The sequence below is a fragment of the Cornus florida genome, unplaced genomic scaffold (assembly GCF_030987335.1).
Source record: "Cornus florida cultivar Cherokee Brave unplaced genomic scaffold, ASM3098733v1 CherokeeBrave_3.0.0_Hap2_Chr06, whole genome shotgun sequence".
Taxonomy (NCBI): domain Eukaryota; kingdom Viridiplantae; phylum Streptophyta; class Magnoliopsida; order Cornales; family Cornaceae; genus Cornus; species Cornus florida.
In genome coordinates this window covers 73701237-73727689 of record NW_026775576.1, presented here as the reverse complement: position 1 = coordinate 73727689, position 26453 = coordinate 73701237, and the positions used below count along the sequence as shown (strand labels likewise).

The 26453-nt window shown below is 37.2% G+C and overlaps 1 pseudogene; it reads right to left on the bottom strand.

The window, feature by feature from the left end:
* Positions 1–14344: 14344 nt before the first annotated feature.
* LOC132314339 (probable serine/threonine-protein kinase PBL10) lies at positions 14345–21205 on the bottom strand (annotated as a pseudogene).
* Positions 21206–26453: the final 5248 nt, after the last annotated feature.

Genomic DNA, 26453 nt, shown 5'->3' with positions numbered 1-26453 from the left:
ATGTATGACTTGTTCTAGTGTTCTTCATTCTACTTCTCATTGTCCTCACGGACAAGTGCAAAGTGAACCTAATGAACAAGTCAATGCGGCTTTTGTGAACCAAGGGAACAATCCTTATGGTACTCATTATAATCCAAGTTGGAGGAATCATCCGAATTTCTCTTGGAAAAACCAAGGAGAGGGCTCAAACCCTCCCCAAGGCGGTTTTCAAGGGAAGTACATTCCACCTCCACTTCAAAACCATGGATCTCAAGGTTATAGACCCTATCAATCATAAGGGAATCAATTTGTTAATTCTCATTTTCCCAACCAATCTTATTCCCAAGGTAATACTAGAAGTCCTGCCTTTGAAGAGAAAGTTTTGAATGCTTTGGGCACTTTAGAGGCTAACACTCAATTGTTTTATTCTCACTCTCAATCTATTGCAAAGCTAGAAACCTAAGTAGGGCAAATAGCTAGTACTCTCAATGCAAGAGAGAAGGGAAAGATGCCTATAAATGCCCCACCTAAGCAACAATGTGTTGTGGAAACCTATTCCTCATCGGAAGGCCACACCATTGAATATGTTAATGCGGTGACTACCTTGCGGAATGGTAGGATTGTGGATAATCAAGTTGGAATGTCCAATGGAGAGAGTGAACTGGTGCAACCTCAAGTTGTCACCCATCCCGTTTCACATCCCATTCCTCCTTCATTGCATATACATGACCTTGTAAATGAGAAAGTCTTGAAAAATGTGTTTGAAAAAGAAGTTTTGAAAAATGATGTTGAAAAGGTTTTGTTAAAAAATGATTTGAAAACTTCTTGTGTTGAAGAGAGTTGAAAAGAAAATTTTGAAAAAGTGTTTGAACCAAAGGTTCCATTTCCGGATGCCTTAAAAGGATCCATTTCAAAAGACAAGCAAAAGGCAAAAACCAATGAAATCATGGAAATGTTTAGGCAAGTGAAAGTTAATCTTCCACTATTGGATGCAATCAAGCAAATTCCGGCTTATGCCAAATTCTTGAAAGACTTGTGCACCCAAAAGCTGAAGAACAAGAGCCAAGCACCAAGAAAAGTGGTTTTGATCGAGCAAGTAAGCTCAATTTTACAAAATAACACTCTTCCAAAGTTTAAGGACCCCGGTTCACCAACTACATCATGCATTATTGGTGATCATATCATTAATCGGGCGCTTCTTGACTTAGGAGCAAGTGTTAACCTTCTTCCATACTCGGTTTATGTCAAATTGGGCTTAGGTGAATTGAAACCAACGTCGGTAGTTTTGCAACTTGCCGACCGATCCATTAAGAAGCCTAGGGGTATAATTGAGGATGTTTTGATAAAGATTGACAAATTCTTCTTCCCGGTTGATTTCGTTGTAATTGACACGGAACCGGTTCTTAATCCTAAGAGCCAAATTCCCGTTATCTTTGGCCGTCTTTTCTTGGCAACCGCTAATGCCAACATCAATTGTAGGACGGGGATAATGAAGATCTCATTTGGCCACATGAAGGTGAAGTTGAATATCTTTAATCCCACACCCAATTCATTTGACAAATATGAGGGAGAAGTTAATGTTGTAGATGAATGTCATGATCTTCAATGCCAAGGAAATGAGCTTTTGTGTAAAACCAAAACTTCTAAAGGATCATCTTCAACCTTGCATTCTAAAAGTCTTGTTTCAAACACTTGCTTTCAAAGGGCATGGAAGCCCAAGGGTTTTAATTGCATAAACAAGGGACCAAAGATTTCTATTGAGTTTAATCCAACAAGTTCTTCAAAGAACCATTTGTTGGGAGGAGTTCAAAGCATCTATCACCCCAACAAGGAGGGGATGCATTATAAGATTTTTTATCCGGGCTAAAAGAGCCCATTGTCTTGCTAGAGACGTTAAAGACTAGCAAAAGCATTCGTAGGATGTCAAAACCATATTCCTCCCATATTTCTATCTTTCATTTCATTTCTTGTGAAGTCTAGATACTTGTTTTTGGTTCATATGCATTTCAAGGAACTTTGGTGAGGATTGCATAAGCTTTCATGTCATTATTGAGCATTCTGCATAGTTCGATCGATCTCAAACTTGAGTTCGATCGATCGAACTCCATTCTGCATTCAACACTTAGAAAAATTTTCGACCTGCAGAAACCTACATCCAAATCACCTCTCTGTCCCATCGTTCGAACTAACTTTTAGATCGATCAAGAGACTTTCGATCGATCCAACTTCCAAGTTCGATCGATCTCATGACTCAACACTTAGAAAAATTTTGAGCCTACATCAACCTGCATATTTCAGCTCTCTGTCTGATCGTTCGAAACATTCCAGATCGATCTAAAAGTTCTTCGATCGATCCAACTTCCTAGTTCGATCGATCTCATGTTCCAACACTTAGCCAATTTTTTGAGCCAAAAACCTGCATATTTTTGCTCTCTGTTTGATCGATCGAACTCTTGTTTCGATCGATCTCAATCTTCATTTCATTATTTTGGCTTTATTTTGACTTTTCAAATTTTCAAAAATCCAAAAACATTTGCATTTGTATTTCATTTTATTTTCATTTATTTTATTTTTAAAAAAGTTTTCAAAAATTCAAAAATATTCTATTTTAATTAATTTTTAAATATAAGTGTTTATTCAATTTAATTTGATTAAAAAAAAAAAAAAAAACTTTGAAGAGAGTTCATCAAAGTTAGATCGATCACAGTTGAGTTCGATCGATCGAACTCTGTTAGGAATGTTTTTAAAAATAGAGATCGATTATAAAGATCAATCTAACTCACCCTCATCCTTAAAACCCTAACCTCTCTTCGTCGCCGTCTCTGTCCAACCACTTCACCATCTCCGGCGAAGCTTTCCGGCGAGCATCTAAGCATGAATCTCTCTCTCCCTTCTCGGATTCACCTCCACTCTTCCACATCTACACTTCTCTCATTGTTTGAGGTAAGATCCGAGAATGTCCCTCATGATTTAAGCTTCAATCTTGTGCATACATGTTTTATATGTTGAATACATGCTATATACATGACAAAATCCTCTATTGTTGAAGCTTGAAGCATTTATACATATGTATATATATGTGTATATATGTGTATATATTTTTGATGATTTGATTTGATTTAGGAGTATGGGCCTCTATTTGTGATGGGATTGGGTGATTTGTTGTGTTGATGGGCCCAAGAACACGTTCTTGTAGGCCCCATGCTTCCAAGGTCACAGATCTGTGACCTTTGAGTTTTCAACGTCGCACAGTTCGATCGATCGAACTAGTATCTCGATCGATCGAACTCATGTCTTCGATCGATAGAAGTAGTGGGATCGATCTCACTTACTTTCGATCGATCCAACTTTTGTGATCGATCTCATTTCTTTTTATGATCGATCGAACTTCACAGATCTCACACACACACTTCATTCATCATATCTTATGTTCATGCTATCATATTTATGCCCAATGCCTGTTATATTCCACATTAGATGCATTTCATACTTACATTGTTTAGCATGTTTCATATTCTACCACTTGCATAGATTCATGTCATATTTGTTTTGTCTATTTCACTTGACATACATGATTCTATTTCGTGCTTTTAAATTTCTTATTTTGGCACTAACTCCCATTGCAAGTTTTTCTTTTTCTTTTTGTAGGCCATGGTAAAGAGGAAGACCGTTGCCAACAGGAAACATGGGCCCACCCGACATACTAGGCCACGGACAGAGGAGCCAGCAGAGCCCTCTTATGCACAGCAGGAGCCAGCATAGGCTACCCCGCCTCAATCACCATCTCATGAGCCTGAGGATGACCACATACCATCCACTTCTGCGGCTCATCCTGCTTTCACTCCATCACCATCTCCACCGCAGACTGGAGCTGAGCATTCACATATATTACCTCAGCCAGCTCATCTGCGGCGTGATAGGCCCACGCCTCGATATGCGCACATGACACTCGACCATGAGTCAGAGTTTAACACGGCCTTCTTCTCTTGATCGGTGCTGACCCGATCCGCCTACCAGGATATTATTTAGAGGGCCCTGGCCGCTATTCTTGTCCCCGTTATAGAGCCGATCTACCCACGGCTGGTTCGGTTGTTCTACTATAACCTCTGACCATCGCTGCGTACCACAGCCGAGATGGTCACTTCTATCGATGGCTATCCGATCACCATTACAGTGGACACTTTAGCCCGCTCTTGCCGCTGTCCATACAGATGTCCCCCAGAGCTTCAGGACACATATCCGAGGCTATTCAGGCCTTTATATGCCGACATGGCAGTTTCCCTCACAAGTCACCATGCCAGTGGTGAAACTTTCGCCACTCGGACATTCCTTCCTGACGACCTATGATTTACTGATTCCGTTCTTTACCGGAATATCTACATGGCCCGGCATAAGATTTGGATGAGGGGCGATTATCTGACAGCCTTTTACTCTTTTTACACTGGGCACTGGGTGTTCATTCCCGCGCTCATCTAGAGAGTGATGAGGAAGCTGTATGATGAGTACATCAGCAAGGAGACGCCCGGACGGGCTAAGTCTTTTTCTTTCAGTCACCTCATCACCCAGATTCTCATTGACCAGCGCTACCCCATCCATCCTCGGGAGCACCCCGAGAGAGGTTCCTGTCAGTACCTCAAGAAGGACTGGAATAAGACCTACCGCTTCCTTATTACCAGATTACAGGACCACGCGATACTGGCTGCAGTAGAGTTGGAACTGGCCCAAGCAGAGGCACCGGCAGAGGCAACAGTAGTACATCCCGCAGCAGACGATGCAGTGGGCGACGCACCAGTTGATCCAGCTATCGAGCATTTAGATATAAACTTAGAGCGCCTTGCCGACGATGCAGAGCAGGACTCTTCAGCCAGGTCACCCATTCATGAGCAGGAGCAGACTCAGGAGCCTTCTTCTGATTCATCTATGCCTGAGACTCCAGATATGACCCCCGGCTTTGGAGTACGTCTGCAGACGCTTGAGGATGCTGTTGTTACCATCCGAGCTGACCTCACAGCCCACAGAGCTGAGTGTGCTGCCTTTCGCACAGATGTCGCGACTATGTTCAGAGATTTATCCAGAGACATCCGCGGAGCCAGACCTGCCTGTTCTACCTCATCCTTCTGAGCTCCCAGTCATTTCTATCTTATCTGTTTTATATATATCTATTTTTGCTATGAATGTCATATGATTATATTTTCATATCTGTATGTTTGACTCCATCAGGTGCATTATAGTGACTTCAGTGAGAGAGTGTTATCCAATTTCCAGGACCAGCCTTATACCTCTCTCATTTCTTTATCTGTTTATCCCATTTACACTTGTATGACCACTGTGCACTGATTATCCCATTTTTGTTATCTGATGAATTTATCCAAGTGCCAATTTTCAAGACCACAGTTCATCCTAAGTTTGGGGGGGCCATGCCGCCCACTTCGGATGCTTCAGTCCCGATCATTCTTGCTTAGTTGCACTGGTATACTTTTTCCTTTGTTCTCTTTGCACATTGAGAACATTGTGCAATTGAAGTTTGGGGGGGTTGGTGTTCTACAGTGTTAGCTTTAAATTCAAATTTTTAGCATGCATTGTGTATTTGAGGGATATTTCTATGATTGGTCCATTTCTAGCTATGATTTTGATCTTTTGAGAATTATATTGCTTAAAATTTAAAAATTGCTTGACTTGAGAGTTCAATACTCATTGTATGCCTTATGAATGCCATTTAGGAGTACATTTTTTGAAAAATTGATATCATGCTTGCACTTGTGGTCCACATCATCTTGATTTTGTGATTGTTTTGAGATTCATTCTAGGATTCTACATTAGCACCGGCGCACACTAGCATTCATTTGTGGGGTATGCTTTGTTGATTATTGAATTGGTTATATCCCAATTGAACTAGTAGTGCATTAAAAGTTTTCATTCTTGATAAATGTGGATAATAACCCCTTTTCACTAAGTAGCCGGGATTCTAGCCTCATCAAGCACTGAACTTCTCGCGCCAAAAGGTGGAGGGCCCAAACTCTAGGTTAATAATTGAATTAAAAAAAATAATAATAATAAAAGCAATAAAAAGTGAAGACTTCTCCCAAAAGGTGAGAAGTGGGAAATGATTAGATAGTTGTTGTCTTGATTTGTAACCTAGTTGATTTGAGCTTGTAAGTCCGTAGGGGTATTTGAATGCCTAATGCCCTAAAACTGTCTGGTTTGGGAGTCATTGACCTAACGCTCGACCTCATGAATCGCTAGAAAGCTTAAGAGATCAACATATTGTACTATACTTCCATCTTTTGTCTTCAATAAATAAAAATAAAATAAAATAAAAAAATCGAGTGAAAAGAATAAGTGCACCTAGATGAATAAAGCTTTAATAAAAGGTCCACTTTTTGTCATGATGATCGGTACTAGATTTGTGTGCTAGTTTGAGGGTAAGGATGTGATTAATTCTTTAGTTGGCTTAGATAGCAACACATTTGATGCCGGTCCACTCAAAAGGATTCTAGAGTTGTTTTGATTTGTATGATCATTTTCTTGGTATGTGGAGGACCATACTTGCTTGCTTGATGTTGAAATTTTAGGAGATTGCTTGGAAATGTTTGAAACATTGCACACTTGGGGTAATTTTCTCCCAATGCTTGTTTGCAATATTGGTACCTCTTTTGAAAGAATGAGCTTAATGTTTGTGGGTACCATTTCTAGAAACCCTCACGAGACTTCACTCGTCCACTAGGGGTAACCTAGGGGTTTAAAAGGTTTGTTGTATGTGTTAAATGCAATCATGCTCCCTACGAAAGTGGCATTATCCATTTATTGTTTTCTAGTTCATAGTTGTATAGTTGTTTATTTCATTCCTTTACTTTCTAGTTCATTGATAGGGACTAGCAATATTTAAGTTTGGGGTGTGATGAGCGCTGAAAAGTGCGTAATTAAACCCCTTAAGCTTAGGTATTCTAGTACATTTATCTATCATACTTTACTGTTTTAGATTGATTTCGTATTATTTCCTTTTTCAGGCACTTATCCCGAAAATAAGCTAACTCAGCCAAATAAGAGCTTAATTGAAGTAATTCTGGAATTAAACAAAGAAAGGAGCAAAGTGGAGAAAGAAGGAAGCAAATGAAGCCAAATGTGGCAAGCAACAAAGTTCGATCGATCTAAGTTCAAGGTTTGATCGATCGAACAATGATCGATCTCAGCACTTCAAGATAGATCCAAGCCTTGACCCAAAAGCATAAAGTTCCAAAAGTTCGATCGATCCAACACCATCATTCGATCGATCGAACACTTTTGTCCTTATTCAAATGATTGATCCTATCCACAACTGTATCACCCACTAACCACTTTTGTCCTTTTCCCATAAATATCTCCCATAAATATCTCGGATTTGTCTTTTTCCAAAAAGCTCAGCCAGTTGGATCGATCCAACCTAAGTTCGATCGATCTCACTTACTTTCGATCGATCCATGACCAAGGTTCGATCGATCGAACTTCCTCCAGTGCGAAAAAGTTAAAATTCCATCTCATTGAAAGTTGTCCTTTATCCAATCATTAGGGAATATTGTGTGCACGACCCCAGCTCATTTTGGGTGTCATTTTGACCTACCTATATAAGGATAAGGATTACTTTTTACAAGGAGAGCCAACATTATTTTCATATCATCTCTTGGAGAGCAAGCTTAGAGGAGGAGGAGGCTAGAGACACCATAGGAGTTCTTCATCAACAAGGAGCAAATTTCAACCATGGAATTAGCCCTTGAGGGTTGGAGCATCATCACCATAAGTGGCTAGACATCCTCTTGGGGCTGGAGTTAGCCCCAAGCATGCTTTCTATATCTTAAACTTGTGTATTATTGAGGGATTAGTATTGTAATTGATGTTTTGACATTTTGATATATATAGATCTTGTTTATTCAATGATTTATGTGGTTTAATGCTTCCAATTGGTCATTTCATTCTATCCATATGTCTATGTATGCTAGAATAGATGTTCATGTGCTTGTCTCTAGATTTTGTGTTATTGATGCATGTCTATGTGTATTGATGCTATAGATTTGGAGATTGTCAAAACATAGTGCTTAAAGGAATGCTCTTGTGATTCTCTTGATGGTCCATGCTTATCTCTTGATGGATTGTGCCTCTCCTTTAGTTTATTTTCATGCTAATAGTGTAGATGTAGTGTAGTTGTAGTGTAATGTTAAATGGGAGGACAATCTATACTTGTTGTTTGATGATCCAAGCTTTTGAATGAGAGTAGCATATGTCTCTATCCTTGTGTTGTGTTTGGATTGTGAGCTTAATGAAATGATTAATGACTTGTTTTGATTTATTGTGCCTTTTACATGTTGTTTAGACAATATATACTTCATTGCTTAGATATATTGTGCCTTTCACATGATGTTTAGACAATACATGCTTAACTAGTCATCCTTGTTTGTTGAATCAACCAAACACAGACACACCAATATTGTAACACACCATCTGCCCTCATTAATCACTTGTCAATGATATAGAAATGCATTACTTGGTGGTGATCTCTAAACCCCAAGATCTCTCTCTCTCTCTTACTTACTCTTAATTGCACTCTTTTGCTATTACTTAGTTTAATTTAGTTGCTTTTTAATTAACCAACCAACTAATTGTTTGATCACTCGACCTACTAGCCCTAATTGTGATTCCATGATATTGCTCGATCCTCATAATCCCTTGGAACGATCCCTACTCACTCTTGCTACGTTAGTAGTAGTATTGGTAGTGATTTTTATAAATTTAAACTTGACCTAAAAGGCTTTTCTTGAACTGCACATTCACTACATCATTTTGGCGTACAAGGAACGGCCGTCGTCAGATATTTTCCCCTCCAGGCTTCAAACCAGTCAGAAAATAAACATCCCTAAGGGTAGGGGTCATCATTCCACAGCGCCAATGTAACGAATTGGTGGTAGGTGACCAAAAGTGTAAAGAAGCGAAAAACAGTGGTCTGTCTAGAGTCAAAGAAAGCTTACTGAGTTGGATAATGTTGAAGATGCCCATGCGCTTCCATAAATCACATTTCGCTGCAGATACGCGGTCTACCTATTCGTTCCATTGAAGCATCGGAGGATGCCAATTCCTGATTGACAACGACAACCGTTCACCTTCAGCAGTTTGGTATATAGGTTTGAGAAATGGAAGTTGATCCTCCCTTTAAGGATAAAAGGGAGATAGGGATGAAGGAAATCGATTGATAAATACTGGACCGAGGCCTTTTGCATTATTTGCTAAATCGATGAGTGTGGTGTTATTCAGTTTGGAGGATGGTAGGGTTTTGAGTGCAATCTTTGTCATTTGGGTATGAGATGTGGATTCTGGTGTTGGAGATTCCAAATTAAGACCAGGGTGTTGCTTTTGTGTTTTCAAAGACATATTGAAACGGAAAGAGGGTTCGATTTTGATAGAGATGAAAGATAGTGATGAGAGGAGTCTCACTGATACAGAGAATGAAAGGTTGTTTTGTGTATATGAGGCGTAAGTGATGACAAGAAAAAGAGGTTACGGCAGTATTAATGATGGATTAGATAGGTAATGTCAATCTACAGTTTTAGGAACTGATAACATGATGGGATTTGGAATTTATATGGTGTATACGGTATTAAGTTACAATAGGTTTAAGTTCAAATTTTAGAAGCCTAAGTTCCAAATGGCTACCAAAACTTGGGGGGCATTGTTGACAACCATTTTGGTAATTAGGTTTGGACTCCAATTGGGCTTGATGAACAGTGATACAGTAGAAGTTTGGGCTGAGAATATATTGGGCTAAAGAATAACTATAATGCAATGATATGGTAAGAGTTTGGGCTGAAAGAGGTTGGGTTCGGTATATGGTTTAAGTGGGCCAAGAACATGGAAGTAGATTCCAAGAGAAGAAGCAAAGGCATGGTAGATTCTACACAAGGGCGTTACTGGTTGGATCACGTAAGAGTATTACTGATCGGATGAAATAGGTTTGAATTTAAATATGATAGATAAGGATTATACGTAGTATTTATCCTTTTTTTGTATTTAGTTAAGAATTAGTATTTAGTTATGATTAGTTCAATTTGAATAATTTTTCAGTTGTATTATAGAGTTACAATATAATTGGAATGCTTGTATTTAGGGAATTGTTTTATAGTTTATTCTATAAATAAACAAAGGGGCATGCTGAGGAAAAGGTCCAGCATCCTCAGAATCCTTTAATTTATTTGTTTTCTTTTTCAAGCTTTTCTTAGAATAGTATCCTTGTTATATCTTCTTTCTCTCTATCTATCTCTCTCAATCTCTCGCTCTATCTATTTCTCTCTCTTTCTTTCTATATCTGTTTCTCCTTTTTTTTTATTCTCTAAACGTTACTATAATTTATTCAATTAAAAGTTCTTTTAACTAAGGCAATTCTTGAACTCTAAGAGGAGTATCATTATTCTCTTTATCCTCATATCACCTGAAAGTCAATCTTCCAAAGAGACTACAGTTGACTATTTTACAATCGAACCATACAATTGGTTCTGGCATGCCCGTTATACATCAATTTAAGATTGGCTCTAGCTGGCCGATTTTAGCGTCAACAGGGTCTACGAACCAAAAGCTATTACATGATTCCTGTCAATCATGTAAAGCAAATTGAACTTGTTTAACATTGATACCAATAATTCTAGGATCATATAAAAAATTATCAAAATACAGTAATACAATAAATTTTAACTTATTTTATTGTTTTAAAGGGCTTACCATTTTGTTTACACCAAGTCAATCGCTTAACCGCAGCTATATGATCAATTTCTTTTCAAAAAAAAAAAAATTATCCAACTATAATTTATTTGGAAATTTCAAAAATATAATGCTTGTTAACTCGCCCATTGTGATAGCATGTATTCGCCCATAAGGCTATCACAATCACCCTTCTTTAGGGACCCAATGTCCTCGTTGGCCGCACTTTCGGCCACTACACTTTGGATCTAAACTTGCAAGGTTTTGTTTTTGGTTTTAACCCCAAAATGCTTCATACCAATTGGAGTATACAATTCCTACATATATAGCACTTTTTCTTTGCACACCTAAATGATGTGAGATTGTGCACCCATATCTCATCTAATATGATAGTTTGTCAATGCCTCTTGCAACCATTCACGACACCCTACAAAATCGCCACAATCACATCCTCCATGGTCATTCAAAAATCCAAATGCAGCCATTTTCTGCCCTTGTTCTCAGGAGAAGTGTTAGAAATTGTTCATCCAAATATTTATTCTTTCCTTTTACTCCAATATACATGAAAACATAAATGACCCTTTTTATTGCCTCAAAGGTACACCCTTTTTTTGCCCTACTAGAACGGCTAAATAATTCGTCCATTGGTATCAATTGAATGATTGGGACTGAGCAATAATGCAATGTTGGTATTTTTTTTATTGGATGGTTAAATAATGTTTGTTCTTGTTGACAAATTTTTGTTCTCTGTTAAAGTTAATTTTTTTTGTCTTTAGCTTAGTCAATTTAATGGTTTACTCAATTAGACAAATTTTACTTGATATAGTTGAGTTTTGTGCCAATATGCCCTAGCTAGAAAAATTTATGCTGATACTCAATTATTGAGTGGCTTAGGTGTTTTTTTTTTTTTTTTTCAGAAAGCTAATATTATTTAAGAAAAAAATTGTGGTCATGAAATTGGTGAAATTATATATTTTTTTAATTTTTTTTTATTATTGTTCATTATGTCATAATGGCGTTGGTAGGGATTCAGGAGATAAGTTTCTGAAGTCTCACTTTTGAACCGGACTCCTGACTTAAATGATACGTGTACTGTGAAACTGATACACACGTGTTCTAAGAAGAAAAAAAAATGTTTAGGGATGACAAAATCCCCAAACCCGGCGGATCCCCGCCCCATTTAGGACGGGTTTGGGGACCCTTTTTATGTAAATGGGGATAGGAATGGATGTAGTTTTTGAAACCTTGGTGGGGGCGGGGATAGGGTAAACCCACCACCCGTCTTTTTTAGGGTGTACATTTACTAAAATACCTTTATATATTATGTAGATTACTAAATTAGGTTAAGTATAGATAAAATCAACTAAGAAAAATTATAACTTGGTTGTGCTAAATTTTGGAAATTAAGAAAGAAAAAAAATTATGTGCTAACAAAAATTATAGTGTGTGTTAATCGGTTATGGGGGCGGGGGCGAATATGGGGATGGGGTGAAATTTTAAACGGGGATGGAGATGGGGATGGACATGAGGATGAAAAAATTCACCGAATATAGAGATAGGAAATAAGATCCCCACCCCGCCCCACTGCCAACCCTACTAATGCCACGAGTCTATGGCCTCCCTATTCTCAAAAAGAAAGGGATGGATTCTCTCTCAAACTTGATATAAATAAAGACCACAACAAAATAAACAAATTACCTTTGCAATACTTGCTGTAAACGTATTACCTTTGCAAGACTTAGTGTTGGATTTCTTGACGAATGAAGATCACAACAAAAGAAACGAGATCAATAAGATTAAAAGCTTCGGTAAATGTCATTGTCACCCATTAATTCAATTTGTTACTCCTTTTGTGTTATGAATTTAGAGGTAGATGAATTTTCGAAAAAAATAAATAAAAAAATAGAAGCTGATATCAACACAATAAGCTGACTTAATACTACTCATCATATAACACACACATATATTTATTTATTTCCGTAATAGCAATTCCTAAGACTATTGAACAATAGATAGTATAATAATAATAATAATAATAATAATGTAGGTAAGGAATGTGAAATTTAGTGGAACAAATACAAAAGAAATTGATCACGGACCATATTGTATAATATATGGGTAAAGTGTAAGAAACACCTCTTAAGTACGTTTATAGTGTATATCATACCTCTCACATGCAAAAAAACATCTCTCAAGTTTCAATTTGGTGCAATTAGGTCCCCCTGACACATTCAAAATTTAAATTGACCAAATTACTCTTATTGAATAATTTTATAAAATATATAAAAATAATATATATATATATATATATATATATATATATATTTTGTAAAAAGACCAAAAATGACATTAAACATTATTCTGCAAAATAATTTACAACCCCAATACAGAGACGGTTGCAAAATATTGACGGTTGCAAAGGGCAGAACCTTAATCGAAGGTGCAAAGTGCGGGGAAGAGATCGACGGTTGCAAGCATGATGGCGGAACAACGGCAGCGAGTTCTGGCGCCGCCAAAGGTACTGGCAGCAGCGAAAACCAACCGGCGAAGGTACTGGAGGTGTTAATGGTGGCGATTGGTGGGGGCAGCATGTTCCTTGGGGATTTCAAAGACATCGCTATCATACACACCGTCGCTCCGGCCGAGATTCAGATCGGAGAAGCTTCTTCACTCGGGCTAAACTCCGGTCTTGAAAACACCGATGATGACATTGGATCTGTAATCGGATTTCGGCCAGAGACCGCGCTGGTTTCTGAGGCTGAGAAATTGTGATGAGTGTGTGGTGTGGCGGCATCTCGGCTATCCTCAAAGGAAGGGAAAGGGTGAGTGCTATGAGTACCCCTAACCACCCACTGATTGTGATTTCGTTCTTCCTATATGTGTGGTTTGATTAACCTTAAACCAATGAACATGTAATTTCGAAGAGAGAGAGTAGGGGTGAGTGCTTTCATTAAGCTTAAATCTAATGGATTTTGTAGAGAGGGAGCATGATTGGACGAGTGAGAAGAGAGTGGTGATGGCGAGAGTTGAGACTTGATGGTAGAGAGAGTAACACTGTTGCTCTGGGCTTTCGCCTTTCCTTGGTCCGTGGTTCTCATGGTCAGGATTGAGGCGGAAGGATTAGCTAGCAGTGAACACTGAAATTTTCGGCATGAAACGGATGGATCAACGGTGGAGACGGCGAGCACAAACGACAGAGGATGATTGCAGTGAAAAGGATGATTGTATTGGCATTTTGGGAAAAAGAAAAGGGTAAAATGGGTATTACATCCCTAATTTATGTGATTTCTCACAAAGGGGTAATTTTGCATAATATCAAATGATTAGGGGTGTTTATTGCACACTTTTTCAAATAAGAATAAAAGTGTTACGAAAGATATATTTCAGGGGTGTTTTCTGCACTTACCCTTATAATATATACACTAAACACTTTGGAGTCAGAACAAGCCTAGTATGACCCACGGCCTCCCATCTCCGACGAGGAGTCATACTCGGAAGATTCGGGCTCCTGAAGCAGCTCCAATGCATCCACCACCTCCTTCATGTTTGGTCTCAACCTGTGATTTTTTTCGAGGCATTGTATAGCAATTATAGCTGCTCTCAGTGCTTCACCTACCGAATACTGGCTTATCATACGAGGATCCATCATTCAGAAAGTTTTGCCTTTGTCTTTCAAGTAAGGCCTAGCCCAGTCAACAAGTCTGTATTTCCCCGGTGGACAGTTTTTATCCCATGCTCTTCGCCCAGTCAACATCTCAAGAAAAACCACCCCAAAACTATATACGTTATTCTTAGCCCATAAAACTCCTTCACGAGAAGAGAATGAATTACAGAAGGGAGGATATGAACAAGATTAGTCAATTGAAAGCTCGTGTTTCGACTGCTAATAAAGCCCTAATAAGTGTGTGCAAACATGAAAATGTGAGAGAATTTAGAATACCTCTGGTCACATACTCAGGAGATACATAAGCTACATCAACCCTGCTCTCACCAGTAGCAGGTTTATAACCAATGACGTGGATTTCATCACCTGGTGGTTCAACCTTATCTAGTCGCCCGGCCTTGGCCGACTAAGAAATAGATGCTTTACATTGAAGTCCTGTTCATTAATAATGAAATATTTTATGAGAGTCGAACTTTTTAGAAGCATTGAAAAACAACAATTGAACCTGTTTCACGTTCAGAATCATGCAGGATATTAGAGGATTTGAATTCTTTGTATATCACTTTTTTTTCAAGACCGTGAAGATATGCAAGTCCCTTCGCAGCGCCAAGAGTAACCTTTATACGGAGGTTCCAAGAAAGCAGTTCAACATAAGGCGGCCCTGTTAATTCCAACAACACATACTAGGGTCTGTTAATCATATATATAAGGAGAATTGGATGCTGTAAATAACATCCCACAACCTAAAGAAATCAGCGAAATGGTTGAAGAGCTAATGACATCAAGAACTTACTCCTAAATAGATGATATTCCAAGCTACCCTGCGGCATGAACTCATGAACCAGAAAACGACCCTCCTCTAAACAGTACCTGACCAATTTCACGAGATTGGGATGATGCAGCTGCCCCAAATAATTAATTTCTGCCTATGGTTGAAGAGGAGTAACAAATTAATAAGTGGTCAAATTCCAACACGGGAGCCAAAATGTTAGGAAAATTCTAATATTGCTTTATTGACATGGTACACAAGGATCATCAGAACTAAAAATTCATTCCGGAAATTCTAGTAATGTATTTTTGGAAATGGTAGACGAGGTTCAACAGTTTGGTTATTACAAAATTGTAGTGACGCCTTACATTGTACACTAGATATACCAATTTAAAGATTCTGGTCATATATAGATAAACTAATAAAGCCAAAGATTATACTTACCAACCATTCCAGGTGACTCGGAAAATCTAGTATCTCCACAGCTATAACCATGCCAGTCCCCGGTTTGGTAGCTGTAAATGTATCCTCATCAATCTAGCCCTTAGATGTCACCAAATAGATTCTTTGGACAGAAGGACATGGTGGATCTTGGAGTTCACTAAAGGAAAACCTCTTCAAATTAGGCGTCTGTAAAATCTCGCCTTCGGTCAGAGGAGTAAATTGCACTAAGGTTGAATTCAACCCTGCACATGAATATCAATCCCAAAAGACATCCATTAATTCAAAAGACAATGCCAGGCAGAAAATGGAACTTCTCAACAAACTAACTGAGTCACTTCTAGATATATATCAAGTCTCTTATTTGGGTTAACTGCATATCCATTTTAATGGGACAAGCCATATTGAATTAAATTAAATTGAATTGCTCTGTGCTCATAGACTGCATTTGTACAGATCAACCAAAAGAAAATGTAAGTACGTACATTCATGCATATATATATATATATATATATATATATATATATATACATACAAATATATATATAATAATAATAATATATCCATGTGAATTCAATGGATTTTCGCATAATTACAAGCTCCACTTAATCCAAAAGAAAAACACAAAACCCAAGACTTAAGGATGTGGTTAATTTTTTTTTTTTTTTTTTTTTTGATGACCCAGAACTTTCTGAAATAAGGCTCCTTAGGGACCCCACCCCATGGTGCCAAACTGGGGATAATGTAGCACAGCCCCATAGTCACACACCAGATGAGTCGAGAACATAGGAGACTTAGGAGGTTGAAATACTGGCCTGTGAAGTGCAAGCGCCGAATTTCTACCACGCCCCGGCTAAGGATGTGGTTATTGTGATTCAATGTTCATTTATTTATTTTGCAAAACATAAACCTGTGTTGCTTTATACCAATTAAAATAACTGTATGTGTTTTTGTACGGACAATACTCGGGTCCTGATAGGTTATGTGGCCCAATGAAATCATAACACGTGTTATGAAAAATTGAATAAAAAGTCAGGGAAAAGTTATATGTACCCATTTGAAATGGAGTCTCAGCTTTGCTTGGAGCACTGATACAAGAACCCATGAAGAACTCAAACTTCACTCAACTCTTTGTTTCTTCCTTCACCAGACCTCTCTTACCCTACCTGATCACCAAAAATTAGGGTTTATCAGCTGCACATAACAAGAAAAAGACCCAACCATAACAGATATGAGTGTCAAAAAGATTTTAGATTCTAAAAATGATCATTTATAAAAGCAAAGAGTGGAAAATCTAAAGCATGTGTTTTGTCATATTTGGGTTTCCAAAATAATGGAAAACACACCTCAAGTAGGCCCAAAAATGTTCTTGGGCTTCACTCAAACAATGAAAAATTAAATATATAAAGGTCTCATTTTTCCTACATTTCTCTGCAACCAACCAGACCTTGGAAAACAAAACAATTACAAATCAAGAATCCAAATGTACTCATCTTAAATTTTATATATATGTATATATATATATATATATATATATATATATATATATATTATTCTAAATGTTCAAACGAACACCAAAATCTACATAACGGAAAGTTGTAGAAGAGTGCATCAATGGTGAGTTGATCGGACTAACCTTAGACTTATATATTTTAGGCTAGGGCCTAGGGGTGCATATGTCCTTATAGGGACTTGAACCCCAGATGTTTTCCTTTATTTTTCTTTGAAATGCGAAAAAAATTTTGAACTACAACCTTTGATCCGAACTATTTCTCTTATAATAATAATAATATTGTTGGAACAGTCTATTTACCTTTTTTTTTTAAAAAAAAAAAAAAAAAAAAAACATATATATTATGGGAACAAAATCCAATCACATGGTTAGCAAAGCAAAATTTACAATGTTAACCAACGAGTAAGTAATTTAGTGGTATCAGACTCTTACTTTTTAAAAAGAGGTCAAGAATTTTAGCCTCCATGGATCATGTGTTGTGTGAGTATCAACTAAGAAAAATATATATATATTACAATTATATATTTTATACAACAACTCGGCAATAATAAACTTAATCTAAAAGCAAAAATGAAACAGGAGCAAACGGGCATGGTATAAGGAGTTTCCCGCTAGAAAACTAAATGCTGTCCTCTAGCCACCAACTCAAAGAATTAAATGATATATATGTTCTATAAGACTATAACTGAGATTACTCAGAAATTGTTTATTTAAATTAATGGCTTGAGCAGCACCAAAATTAATGGACTCAGAAATTGTTTATTTAAAAATAAGTATCAAAAATTTATTAAATAAAAAATATATATATAGTTTACGTTTTGGCTCGGTCAACCGGTCATCATAATCATAAAAGGTTCGGATTTACGATTTCAATTTACGATTTCAATGATTTTTTGTGCACACCTAGTCACTCTAGACTCTCTGTAGCCTATAATCATAGGTATGTTTAATTGGCTCAAATAGACATGTAGAAGCCCATCTTATCTTACAGATGAAGTACATATAAAAAAGAAGCCCAACGGCCCAAGTCATGGTTTCATCTCAGCCATTGGATTAGTTGTATACATGTTAAAGGTTAGATCAGAAAACCCTAAACCACGTACAGCCACAGCCGCAAGAAATTCATATACAAGCATGAGTATACAAATCAAATCAACGAAGAATTTACACTCAAATTGATGAATTCGTTTCAGAGAAAACTTGGAAATGCAATATGTGTGTGCAGGCGGGAGTGAGTAGTGTGTGCGCAAGAGAGAATCTGTAGCAGAAATTTTGGGCAAAAGGTCAATGGACGAATTTATTGGATACAAGGTTAAATTTAGAGAGAGAAAGACTCGTACATACAGACAGAGAGATTGCAGAAGCTAGAAGTCACAGATTGAATTATGGTTGTTTGATATGGTGCAAATGAAAGATCAGAAACGAACACAAATATAAAAAGAAAATAAAATAAAAGAATAATGTGAAGGATTTCAGACAAAGGAAAGTGAACTATTTTAGGAAACTATTTAGAAAAGATAGTGGAAAGAATAAAAAATCAGACCTTTATGTATTTAAGTATAATTTTGTGTAAATACAATTGTATTACCTATTTTTAACTCCGGCGGTTATTTTTTATTTTTATTTTTTTATATTTTTTTTTGTAAAAAAATATCTTCCAATAACAATTAACCACGTGTCATACCCAACACTCTATATAACTTTTGCGAACCTACTTGATTCACTTTATACTTTTTCGCGATTAAACTTCACGTCCCAATCCTCTTCAATTAGGAAAAAAGTAATAATTTTTCCTTATATTTCACTTTCTCATCCCGCCAATAACAAACCTTTCATGCCGCCACCAAAATTCTAACTTAATAACAAATAATAAAATAAGATTCAAGTATGTAAAAACTACATAATCAAAGGTTTAATATCAACAATTATATAAAAATGTGATTAAAATATATATCTAATATTTGGCTAGCTTGTACATATTTATCTCATTAGAATAAAATGTAAAAAGATAAAAAAATCTAAAAAAAACCCTAGAATCTACCGTAATGATTGTTGAAGATAAGATCAAACGAAAATGATGAATTAAATTATATTTATTAAAAATAAATAAATAAATAAAAGATGGTTGAACAGTTCTTATCTTACTGCCAGTTGCATATTCTTCTTTATGGCGCTTTAAAAAAGTGGGAAACAAAGAGGCGTAAAGGAATGAGAGAGAAGAAAGAGAACCGCGAGTGGAAAAGGGGGAGGAGAGAGAAAATATGCTTACGTGGTTGTGTGAAATACACAATCTTTTTACACATTGGTGATGTGGATGTGTATTTTAACAGACGGCTGGAGATGGAAAAAATTATAAATCATATGTAACAGTATATATTTTACACAAATTAATTTTTAATAATTTTTTAACATACCGTTAGAAAAGCTATAAAAAAAAGGATAAAAGTTAAATTATTATTATTTATCTTTTTATAAATGGATTGTGCCTATTCTTTGTTTAGAAAGTACTAGTAGAGTGGCGGTCACTTCTTTCCATATCTTCTCAAATCTATCCCAATTCTTTTCTTTCTTCTTTTTTCATCAAATCATATATTCAGCTCACACATAAAACTCCCTATCTTTTTTTTTTTTTTTTTTTTTTTTTTTTTTCTTTTTTTCAAATTTCTTCCGATTGTAAGGAGAATGCAGTCTCAAATCGTGAGTACACAATATATATAATCCCAGCAGTCACAACCCCACATCCCAAATAATAACTCAATAATGTTTTTTTTTTTTTTTTTTTTTTTTTTTCTATGAAAATTTCATATCGCAATCTGAAATTATAAAAAATTATACTATTGCCCCCTTACACAAATATCTTAGTCCGAAGTGCAGACTTCTGATTGGATGACACCATATAACTTCTCATTTATGTTAAAAAAAGAAATTCATTGAGTTGGAAGGTTGACATAAGCCCGTACTCGCACTTGCATGTCTTCAGATAAGGAAATTTTCATGCATGCATGTGATGTGGGCTGGTGGGGCAAATTTTTGATTTATTTGGAGGAGAGAGAATTGATCCTAGCCATGTAATCAAAACCGATGATATATATGTCTATGTGTGTGTGTGAGAGACTTAGACAGACAAGGTCGATCTTTTTGAAATGCTTCGCCAAAGTAGTTTTAAAGTAACATTTGAAAGAAACTTTTTCATTGCACAGTATACATGATATCCAATATGGCTTTCTGGTGAAACTGAATCCAGGGATAGCCTTTTCCTTGCGCCGTCAACGGTTTGTCAGGCATCAGAGTTTTCTAGTTGTATCGAGAGTTTCGGGGTGTTGTGTCCCTCTGTTTGGTCACCTTGAGTGGTGTTTCTTCACTTTTTTGTTCTGGTTTTTCTTGTTCCCCGTTTTTTTGAGGGTGGTCTACTTGGATCTGGCTGGTGGGCTGTGTTTTGGTTCGATCTGGCTGGATTCCTTCAATCTCTGGGGTTTCCTTTTGTTTCTCGGTCTGGGTGTTTGGTGTTTGGTTTATGCTGGGTGTTTAGTGTTTGGCTTGGGATTGGATTACTCCAGTTTCGGTTGTTTGGTATGGCTTCGTTTCGTAATTTCTCTCGATTCCGTTTCATTCTTCATTGTCTAGTTGTAAACACTGAAATTTTGTGATGGCCTAATACCTGTACGATTGGTCAAGAAATCAAAACATTCCTGATTAATTAAATTTCATGATCGCGGGTCCCAACAATAAATACGTGTCAAAATCATGAAGGCATATACCTTTAAAGAAAAGTGCAGTTAAATTCAAATTAATTCAAATTTGAATTTGAATTAATTTTCATATAAAAGGAAACAAATCATTTATTTGATTTCAATATTAAAGGAAACAAATCCCTTATTTGATTTCAATATAAAATGAAACAAATCCCTTATTTATGGAAAAATCGCACAATTGCGGAGTTTTCAAATTAGACGACCCACTATTTGGCCTATAAATACAAGGCCACCTTACAAGAGAAAAGGAGATATAGAAACAGACACAGAAAGACGAAGAAAGAAGAAGAGAAGACCAAAGCCCTGCCGAATCTCTGCAATCTCTGTAGACGAAGAACAACAAAGGACGCCACACAAGTGCCATTCTTCATTGAAGCCCTTCAACATTTGAAGATTTTGAAGACGAAGAACAACAAAGCCACACAAGTGTCGTTCTTCATTGAAGCCATTCAAAGATTCAGAAGAACAACAAGTACGCAAGTGTCGTTCTATAATACCCCTAATTTTAAAAGGATAATTTTGGCATTTTGTTTAAATTATTTAATAGCAATTGTTGTTAGTTTAATTGATTTCTTGCTTGGTTCTTTTTATTTAAATTACTTGCGGATTTGGTTATATAAATTTTATTGTGGTTTAATTATTTATGTGCTTATGTGGAATTGTATTGTGTTTTAAAATTATTTTAATTGGTTATTTAAATTGTATTGTGTTTTAATTATTTATGTGCTTATGTGGCTTTGTGAATTAAATGTAATTTAACTGTTTAATTATTAGGGTTTTATGTTATACATCATGTCTAGGTTTTGAGCCGACTTGTAGTTGGTTTAGGATTTAACTTAGGGTTTCAAGTAAAGTCTATAAATATATAAACATACGTCTGCCAAGGGTTGTTAACCCTATTCACGTAACAGAGTCACACAGAGAGTTGTGAGGGCAGAGAAACAGAGAGGAAGTTTGAGTAATTTACAGAGAGGCTTAAGGTGGAAGGAGTGGAGTGCTTCTGGGTTGAACCAAGAGCACAGGAGGAGTGAAACGATAGTCTAGGACGTTGTCGGAAACTTTAGAGACGGTGGATTACAGTTTCAAAATCTGAAACTGCAGACAAGTTTCTGTTCTTCTCTTTCTTGGAAATTTGTGTTCTGTGCATGCTTAGTTATACTCCAGGAATTAAAGTAAGACTTAATTACATCATTTATACATGTTGAAACAGTTTCTAGCATCATTAAGTTTAATCTGTTTATCAGTAGTTTACAAGTTCTGTTTGAAAACTGATTGTCGTTGCATTACAAACTGATGTTTAATTAAATTCTTGTTTATATAACTCTATCTTGTGATTACTATGGGATGTGGATGGGATCTTAAAACCTGAAATAAAACTAAGTTCAATGACTGGAAACCACCAGAGTCGGAGAAGACAACAGAAGAAAAACAGACATATACTTGAAGTGGAGAAGGCTCTACTTAAAGTGGAGAAGGCTCTACTTGAGTGGAGAAGACTCTACTTATTTGGAGAAGGCTCTTTGAAACATCGAGCCTTCTCTTTCTCTTAAATATAACGTATACTGAGTTTTAAATGGTCTGGTTGGTTAAGTCTGAGTTTCTGAAACTATTTAAAGGCTATTGAATGATGTAATATACTGCTTAGGACTGATAAAATAATGGAGAAGCAAGCTTATATTCTGGAGTAAAAGATAGAATTAACATAAGTTTAAACAAGGCCTGTATGTGAAAGATTAAACCACTGATTTGAAGTGCAGACTTTTTTAGAAATATGATGCCTGTACATGACCCTAAGTTTTAAATTATGTTGTGTAGCTAAGGTTTAAGCATTCTGTAATTGAATTATAGGTATGCTTGGTTGGAATTAACGGACAATTAAATCTATTGTATATCTCTGTTAGGACACTGTTTGGAGGAGATTTGATGCTTTTGCATGGTCTTAAGTTTTGGATTATGTTTTACAACTGTGTTTTAAGCATGTTTTTATTTAATAATGTATATGCTTAGTTGGATTAAACTGATGCTTAAATCTGTACATAAAGTGCACCAGTCAAGGTACTGTTTGGATAAACAACATTGCATAAACCTATTTTATCAATTTAATAGACTGAAACTTGGATTCTGAATTTTCAGTGGAGACATGGTTTAGTGACACACATGTTAAACTATACTTATGATTGTTTTGGAATGCGTTGATAGTTAATTTTACTATTTTTGTCAACTAAGTTAACTGGAGGATAGTATGCACCGGTATGGGACGGTGGCGTACTAGGTATGGATTGGTTCAGACACTAAGCCTACCTAATTTGGAATGAGGTTCGGATTAGCACTAAAAGTTAAGTTCGACTTCTGTTAGTGTCAGGTCAGTAAGTAACTGAATGACATAATTGGATTTCTGGGATGAATTGTTATACAGATATCGAGCCACTATATCAAATGGATGATATTCTATAGTAGGAGGACACAGACTTTATATATTTATGTTATGATACCATGGTATGAGCTTGAGTCTCATAACCATGGTTAGGGTGCATATATCGCCTAGGATGGATAGCTGGACAGAGGTGTTGTTCCCTGGTAGGTCTAGGTACACATGACCACGTAATGTGTGATTTGTATGGTATCTCTACTCAGGCTGAGACAGACCTATTGGACTAGTCCTATAGTGTGTAATATATGCATATATGGACTACTCTAGATATTGTTGAGTCTATCTAAGATGTATCTGCGTATCGGATTCCTGTTTGGATCGTAGTAGATCAGGACTTGCATGTGGGCTTGACCCACTCTTTTATTTTTCAGGTGCTCGTCAGTTCCAGGGTTGGAGCTTGGTCGTGCAGAGCAGATACAGACTTCTATTCCACCGACAACGTAGGATTGCTTACTTATCATCTTTGGATTTTTATTTCAGTTGTTTCATTTACAGTGGGGATTTTTAGTAAGGGGTCCACTAAATGGATTCCCGAGTTGTAAACTTATGGAGTTTTGGATTATCAGATCTGATTAATTATGATATAAGGATTTTCTTTTAATTTTTTTCAGCTTATTATATTATTTCGTATTTCACTTTGTATTCTGTGTTTGATTTAAAATACCTTAATTGTTTGATATCCCTCGGGTTTGGGTTTGGGTCTGGGCCTGATCAACCCGTATCTTGGATCCGAGGGGTATCACACGTTCTCCTTCGAAGATCTTCAAATCCATTGTTCGAGATCAAGCTTCATCGGCCCTCGATCAAAAATCTAATCAAGTTTTCTTCAATCTTGAAGATTTGAAGAACATTTATCCATTGGTTCAAGATCAAGCTTCTGAAACCCTTGCACCAACTTTCCAATGAGATTTAATTAGAAGAAGATTCTATGTTGTAATAGAATCGACCGCAGAGGATTGTACCCGAATTTTTCAAAATTAATAAAATTGATATTTGCTTCATATTTTGTTCTTTATTTTACAGATACAAAATTTATGTGTACACTAGTTCTTTTTTGGGTGCTTTGGTGGTGTACCAATCCGACTCCACTTCTGTCTCCGTTGTTTTGGCGGGCTATTATGAGTCCAATGCGTGGAGTGATGATTGGTGGTATTGGTTGAAAGAAACGAGGGAGCAGTTAAGACCTATTTTAAATTGGGTGGCTCTGGTTGGAGAGGGTCCGCTAGGGTTGGGATCGGGGTTGCTAAGAAAATGGTTGTTTTTTAGCATGATACTAACGGTTTATTGGGGGTCTATGTGGGCGTTGGGGGGTTACTGGTTCCATGGTCGAGGGGGGAAGGGGTTTTCCGGCGGTGGTAAGGGTGCTCACGTGTACCTTTTGTTGTCAGCACTTACTGTCAGTGTTGTGGATGTTGGTCACTGTTAAGATGACGTCATCGCTAACGTCAGGGAAGGTTCTCGATTTTGTTTATCTGATGGGACCTATGTCTCTGCCTAACTACGTAATCCCGTTGACTAAGGCATACCCACCTTTAGTGGGTAAGTTGTTTCTTCACTTCCCAGAGGCTACAGTGATGGAGCTTGTGGATGGGCTTATAAGCCGTCTTTACTACACTTTGCGATATGATACTGCTGAGGGTTTATTACCTCGAGCAGTGCACGACGGTCACTTTACCCGTAGTCAGTGCTACTGCCATGGTGGTGGAAAAGTGGTTGAGTTTCTCAGTGTTTGGCCTTTAGGTTATGTTTGGGCTATTTTTTTGTTGTTCTTTCACTATTTCATATGTGTGTGGTTTTTATCTCTTTTCTTTATTTCTCTATTGCCAAAGTGGGCAATATTCGTATCCCCTTTGTTTCTTAACTATAGTTTTTTTTTTTTTCTGTGGGGATCATGGAGCATGACATTCTGACACAGCTCGGGGGATTGACTTTAATGCCGGCTGAGAAAGAGCCGATTCACTTGTCAGCCGAGAATATAGCCAAGGAGTTCAAGTTTGTACTGAGAGCCTTTTTGCCAAAGTTTGGACTTCTAAATCTATCACTCTTGCAGGTGCAAAGTTTACATTTGGAAATATTTTTGTTAAATTGTGGCCAAAGAATCAACATAAGCAACCCCTGTACCAGCGGATTCAGGTTTTTAAGGTTACACATAACCTGTTCCAGTTGATTATTCCAAACACAGGTGTTCATCATGGTGTGATTCAGGGCTGCCCTTGGTTATTTGATGGCCACCTTGTGGTTATTAAGGTGTGAGAGGAGGCTCTTTTAAATTCTGAAGGTCTGTTCCAAGTCTCTCCAATCTGGATACAACTTTTCGATGTTCAGGCGAATTTCTTATCTGAAAAGGTGGGCCAACGAATTGCTAACTCCTTTGGTAAATGCTTAAAAGTTGAATTACGGGACAAGAGTGGTGTGGATGATAAAGAGAAAGGTCTTGCGAATAATCGGGTTCTCCGCATTAAGGTGGAGCTGAATATTTTACAACCTCTTAGATGTCATGTGGTCTTATATAACCTGACTGGGGTGGCTTCCATGGCTCAAATTCGGTATGAAAAATTACCTTATTTTTGTTTCTTATGTGGTATCATTGGGCATCACTAAAAAGTTTCTATTGTGGAAAGGGGTCCTGGGATGCCAGATTTTAAGGAGTATGGGGATTGGTTTGGGGTCGAAGGCTTTATAGTGCGGCATTTATGGTAGCCAGAGAAGGATGGAAGTGTTAGTAGGGGTGAAAATAAAAAACAATGGCTTTATATGGAGGATAATGACTCTGATGGGGTAGACGAGGCGGGTCACTTCCCTTCCTCCTCCTTGGCTCGTCCTTTTCCTGAATGGCCTACTGACTCTCATGGGATCTTTGGGAGCCATTTAGGTAGAAACTCTTTCCCTCAAATGTTTCCTTTGCAACCACTAGTGGTTGTTCTGTCATATGTGGGCGATCCAAATCGAATGCCAGGTAGAGAGGGTCATGGTGAAGGGTCTACAGGTGTTGTTGATTTACCAATTCTGCCAGCTGTGGAAAATAATGGTAAGGGGGTTGTGGTGGATTTTAATCCCGGGACAGATCAATTGCCAGTGCCTAAAGAGGGTATTATGGTAGGGTCGTCCACCCAGAGTCATGTGGCTTCTATATAGGTGGATGATACAGCGAACTTTAATCCAGTTACCTCTCCTATTAAAAGCCAAAT